The following is a 6,636-nucleotide window of genomic DNA, read 5'->3' as shown; positions in this document are numbered from 1 at the left end:
AGCCGCCTTGGGTGCCGGGCGCCGCCGGGAGCGGCGGAGGTGAAGCGCCCGGGGCCCGGGAGCGCCTGTGGCCGGCGGCCCCGGCGCCTCCGCGTGCTGCACGGGCTCCCAGAGTGGTGCTTTCCATCACAGGGGTTTCTCTCTTAATTGGGCAGGGCGAAAAGCAAGCCAGGGTGGCTTGGAGCTGTATGTGTTTAATGAGATTTCGGGGGGAGGGGGGTAAGACATCTGTGCCCGTTGCTGCTCTGGGGCAAGGAAAGCAGCAGGGCCTGTTCCTAAAGCTGCGATTTCCATAGGCCGCATTTAGCTGCCTGTTTATCAAGACTCATTTACTGTCTACATGATTTATTTTTGTTTGTTTTTCAATGAAATGGGGGCCTGATAGAAATGTATCTAGCTTTCAGCACCAGCTTTTTCAGTGGGCCAAGACATCTACAAGATTGAGTTTGAAAAGGTACAACTTTGGTTAGGTGTAAAAACTGGCAGTGAAATTTTATTGGAAATGAACGTAGAAGGTATTGAAGGAAAATTCAGAATTTCCTAATGGTTCAAAAAGGAGGCTGCATGTCAATTAATGTCTTGTGTGAGGTGCATCCTTTATATATATAAATGTAGTCCAAAATGCTGCAAATATTTAAGCATATGCTTAACTTTATCCATGCCTGCAGTTCTATAATCTTCAGCAAGACTATTCAGATGCTAAAATTAAGCCTCTATTATTTGTAGGTTCTACGTCCTAGTTTGCTCTTTCAGTGGCAGAGTGGCAATTTAAAAGAAACGATGTTTTAAATAATGATGAAATGATTTATTTGAAACCTGTCTGTGATCACATACAAGTAGCTTCAATCAACAGCACTTTCATTGGAAGATAAACAGATATTAGTGGCCGCCTGATTAAAGAAATCTTGTTAAGGTGGGCTGTGCCATATTTTGAATAAGAACAGATGACTAAGTGATGCAAGAGTGGAAGAAAAGTTATTCTTTCAGGGCTACCAATTCAAGATATCTGAAGGTATTTTTAGAACTATGCTTACATCACTGGTGGTACACAAAAACTAAACAAAAGGAAATGCATTTATTTCAGATCTATAAAAAACTAGGAAAAATCAATGAGTTGAATGGACAAGAATAAAAGTAAAAATAAATAATAGGGATTAGGCAATCTTTTTTAATTAAAAAAAAAAAAGATAAACATCCTTTTGCAAGTGACTGCTGTGGGCCAACATTCTGCACATCCTTGCTCAATTTTGGTGTCCCTTTTAGAATTGCCTCACCCTGCTAACACCACCGTGATGGACTTCTTGATAGTAAATGCAATGCTAAATGGTATTTACAGGTTTGAGACAAATATTGAGCACCACACATGAAGAATGAAATGAGGAATCACAAAAGCAGGAGGATATTAGGAATGATTTTTGCTTTATCTAAAGGAAATTTATAACCTAGTAATTCAAACATAAGACTGAGAAATAGAAACTTCTTTTAACCAGTTCTAGGGCTGATCTTGACTTTCAATCATTGCTTCATTCTCTGTTTAAGTGTGTGGGCTGTTCAGCTTAGCTACAAAATGAAAACTGGTATAAATTGTAAATATTACTTAAGTTCATCTTAATACTGCCTGCTGTTTTTAGAACCTAGAGAATTCAGAGTATCATTTTGAATTGCTGTTATTGCTGCAGAGCAAGTATAGCTCTGGCAGCCTCAGATGGGCTCTGTATCATCAACTGAACGGGTAACTAAGATCTAAATTCTCAAAGGTTTTGCGTGCCTAACTCCCACAGGAATTCAGTTGCAGCTGAACAGTTTTCAGCAGAGTTGGGCACTTAAATACACTAGAAGACATGGCTAGGCTTAACTTCCCTTGATAGGACTACTTTAAATTAGAATTGTTCAGATAGCCCTTCTGCCCTGTCATTTCCCCTGCGCATCACTTATGTAACGCTCCTGCCCTGCCTCAGGGCCTACAGGCAAAGGACTTCAGAGATATGTATTTAAACAATACGAGTTTATACGTTATTGGATAATAGTTGTTCACCCTTGTTATCTTACCTTCGATATGCCAACTCTCGCAGCTGTGGCAAGGAGATCCAAAGGTTGGCAGTGTAGTACGGGTCGTTTGTTTTGAAGGTACTGCTCTTTAGCTAACTGCCTTCATGAGAGGACTGTGATGAGGGACCAGCTGCTTTCCTTTAAGACTTTCTCTTATTGTGGATAATTCAGTCTTTTCTGCCTAAGTTATCCAAGTGTGGGATATCTCTGTATTTCTTGTTTTCTATTATAACTGAATCCTGATTTTTATAACCGCTTATCATGTGTGAATCCTGCCAGTATCTCAGGTATATTTACCTTTTCCAGATCTCTGTACAAAAAAGTGTAGCCTCCGGATGAGAAAGCACCACTGAGGGATACATTGTTCTGACAGAGTGGTAGTGATCTGTAGTATAGTATGGAGTTGCAGTGGAACCAGCTAAGGACAAAGGTGTCTTTCAGTTGTATTGGGTGGGTTGGTGATAATGCTGGAGGGGACTGCAGTCTTTGCTCTGTTATGTTATGTTACTTTAGGACAGAATAGAAATGTTATTTTATGGGGTTAATATTAATGAATCCACGACAGCTTCTGTTTGGCTTATCCCTGAGATGTTTGGCTTAGGTATGTATTTCTCATATACTTTTATTCCCAAAGTATCACAGGAGTGCTGCAATCTCAGGAAGATATAAACTGTAGTGTGCAATAAGAAAGCTTCAAGTTAGACTTATTTTTTCTCTTATCTTGTATTCTTCACTCATGTTTCCCTAGAGAAAATCGCTCGTCTATGAAATGGTCACTCGGTGTTTAAAGGACGTTTGTTTGTGTGTGATTTGAGCTTCCATAAGATGGTTTCTTTTCCATAGTGAATTCAAAAAGACTTTTTGAGCTGTGCACCTTGAGCAGGAAAATTGTGATTTGGATTGCTTTGAATTTTGCTGTCAAACAAGATTATTTGCATCCCTCTAGTGACGTCTGGGAGTGGCATTAGATGTAGGAGTTTACATTTATGGTACCTCTCTTTACAAGCCTATCATTCCACTATGTATCTTACGCTGGTATCTTAGTTGTTTTAAACTAGCTTCTTTTCTGTTTGTTTTTTGAGGCAAAACTGAGCTTTGAAAGGAACAAAGTCATTTGTTATGGATTATTGCTCCAAAATCCCTAATTGCCTAACTACTCAGAACAAGATTTATTCTTCTTGAACCCACTTTAGTTTGATGCATTCACCTCACATTACTGATTGTTTTACCATTGTGCTATTATTAAAAATTATAAGGATAGAATTTAATGTATGGCTTGCAAACACATGCAGTCTTAATTTTACTCTTGAAGTCAATGACTGTTACAAACTCTGTGCATTCATCAACTGAAGAAATAAAATAAACCATCAAGCATTAGTCCTTTTTCAGACCTTCCCTTGGGGCAAGCATTCACGCAAGGAGAGCAGTAGGACAGTAAAATACCAAGTGACTGTTGTAGGTTTTCCTTGCTTCAATTAGCAGTAAGGGCAGTGAGCAGGCACTTCCATTTACTTCCTTTTTGACTCAGCTTCCTCTTTTTACTCTGGCATCTGACCAACCAGTACCTGTTATTCTTTCTTACACTGTTTTCTTTACTTTGTGATCTTGTCCAAATGATACTGAGGGATATCACCAACTTAAGTTGTTGTCTCCATTCTTGTTAGCTCTGAGTTGCACTTCTGAAAAGCATATATGAAAAATGTGATGCTATTTTTTAAAGGCATAAAGAAATTTTTGTTAAATACTGAATGTTTGTAGGTTTCTTTGATCTTGATTTTTTTTTCTGGCTAAACAGAAATTCTGTATGCTTTTGGAAACTACATAGAAATGTATTTTAGACAGATTTTGTAATTAGCAGACTATAGTTTTGATCAAAGATTTATAGTTCTCTTGAGAACAACAGTCTTCCTGGAAGGGATGAGGTTCGATCATGAGTGTTGTTATCCAGAATGATATCGGCAACGTGTGTTAAAGTTTAGCTAGCAAATGAGAACACTCATTCACTCACTCCCAGGAAGCTTGACTGCTGCAACTGGGGACCAGATGGAATAAGCTAATCAATGTGTGCTCTAATGGGCTGTTTTTAGTAGCATTCAGTGAGTTTTGGCTATTTGATACCTACACCCACACTGCAATCTTTGAGATTTTTTTTCCCCCGGAGGAGAACTTTACTTTGAAATTAGGAATCAGTAGCTCAAAATTGGTAAGAACATATGTAATTACATCAAAATGGATGAATATAACTGAGAGAAAGTAACTGCACTTTTAAGATAATTTCTTCAAATTAGTCAAATGGCAGTAATTAATAGAAATCACAGTGAATTCTCTTTTGCTTCAGAATCATGCATACAAGTGCTTTTAGAAAAGAATGATTATTCAGATTGGCAACCACAATACATATTTAATTTCTTCTGGCGGTTAATAATTCATCCTAAGTTAGGAACTACAACTGCATCCTAGAATGACCTGTCCTAGTAGGGTTAAAGCATGTCAACCAAGTGTTTGGGAGCTTGCATCTAACCTGACGTTTGCTAGCGATTACATGCACCAACACACACACCTGCCAGTAGCACGCGCAGGTTCCGGTCTCTCAAGTTGCTGGTGCCCCTGGCACACGATCTCCTATGACCCTGTACATATGGGTCCGTACCCCGAACACCCGTGTGTGTCACCATACACACACATGTGCAAAGAACACAGAGTGTCCTCACCCAGGAAAATAAGTAGAAACATAGTTTAAGAAAACAGACATACTGCAGGGGTAGGCACTGCGCGTGAACCAGGCAAGTGTGCTGGCCGGCCTGGGAAGAGCTGGGTTGGGTGCTCCAGGGCATGGATGAGGTTACTGGGGTTCCTCTGCCTGGCGTTGGTCCTCTGCTCCTTTGTGTTTAGGGAGATTAACTTTTAATCACATAACCTAACATATATTAATGTTCAGAGCCTGGGACATCAGTCTGGCACCTTCTGTCAGTGCAAAAACTGCTTTTTAAAAAGAGAAGGTAAACAGAAAGATTTGCTTGTAGGATGCTGCCTTGCTTTATCACATATTCACTCCTCAGTATGTTCTTCTCATCCCTTTTCTATGTTTTGTAAACACTAAACCATTTGTGAAGCTAAAGAAAGCACTTTATTTAAAGCAGGATAGGAAAGTGTCTGGAAACAACGTTCTGAACTCTAGAGACAGTGAGCAAAGGATCTCAGGAGCTCCGAGGCTGGCACAGGTCTTGCAGTCCTTGGTCAGACAAAGCTGTGAAATCACTGAGTATTTTAATTAGAAAGGGCAGGAGTTGTCCCTGAACTACCCTCTCCCCTCTGAGAGCAGTCCCTCGAGGTGCTTGGGGGGGGGGGGCGGGAGAACGGCCGTGACGCTGCTCTATCTCTGCGGGTAAATTATTGACGGTGTTGAAAAGTGAAATCCTTTTCCTGGCGCTGCTCAGAGGCACTAAATTCGTCTCAAAACAGATGACCCTAGAACAGAAGTGGAGAGCAAAATCATATCAGTCATGGATAAATTTTTATTTTTATCTGCTGTGTGTTACTTTGGAAGTAATGTGGTCTGAAAAGCCTGGTATTCCTCGGGAGTGGTCTCTGAGCCATTCATGAATCAAAATTGAGTGTTCAGTATAGTTTTATTATAGAAAGATGCAAAATGATCATTACATTGCTTGAAATACACAGCTACAGCAAGTGTGACGTGATACAAAATATCTTTGTTCTTGGGCTTCGGTTTCTTCGGTTACTCTTCTGAATTTCAGTAACCTAATAAACTTAATAGTAAAATAAATTAGTTTTGTCCACGGTGACAGGTGTCCTGATATTCTGTGGTAGCTGGTGTGCTGAAGTGTTGCTCTCAGTGCCCAGCCATGGAAATATGAATGACTTAATCAGTCCTCAGAGTATCAGGGAATGGATAAACAATATAAATGTGATTGCCTAGGTGGCATTTGCGAGGGCACATTTCACCGCAAGATACAGGCATAGATAGTTACCGAGCACCACTACTTTTTCAGTCTTGCGTTTCAAAGTCCTGTGTGTGAAAGGTCAGTAACAACTAGAATTCCACTTGCTTACCAGGACGTGGCATGCCGTTCACATACAGGGCTTTACATCTTTACCAAGATAAACTTAAATGTCATTAAATCCAAGGAAAAAAAATGTAGAAAACTTCCAAGGCTTTTTCAAAGAGACCAGCACTACATGATACAGAGTAAATGAAAGTTTGAGCCCTCTGCTTCTCTTTGTGCAAGAGCTTAGGCAGCTCAGCGCTGTTTAGGCCCTGAGGAGATACTAGGGGAATTCAGAATTATTAATCTCAAATGTGAGATCTGTAGCTTCTGCAGGGCTGGAGCCCGTCGCTTTGGGGGACGGCTCGACTGTTTGTTCTTCTAACATGGGCATGCCTAGTTCTGTGTGGGGTGGTTCTTTTTTTTTTTGCCCTATGATCGCATTGCTACTGTCATGGCTTCAAGTGATAATCTTTTATTTTAGGATTGAGTTTAAAAGAATGACTTAGGGACTCCATTCTTCAAAAAAAACCCTCAAACATACAGAATCAGGCCTCAGTAATAACAGATCCTAGTATCTGTT

Source organism: Apteryx rowi, unplaced genomic scaffold (genome assembly GCF_003343035.1).
Source record: "Apteryx rowi isolate R43461 unplaced genomic scaffold, aptRow1 scaffold_3, whole genome shotgun sequence".
Taxonomy (NCBI): Eukaryota; Metazoa; Chordata; class Aves; order Apterygiformes; family Apterygidae; genus Apteryx; species Apteryx rowi.
The sequence above is the reverse complement of the archived record's forward strand: the minus strand, read 5'-3'. Positions refer to the sequence as shown.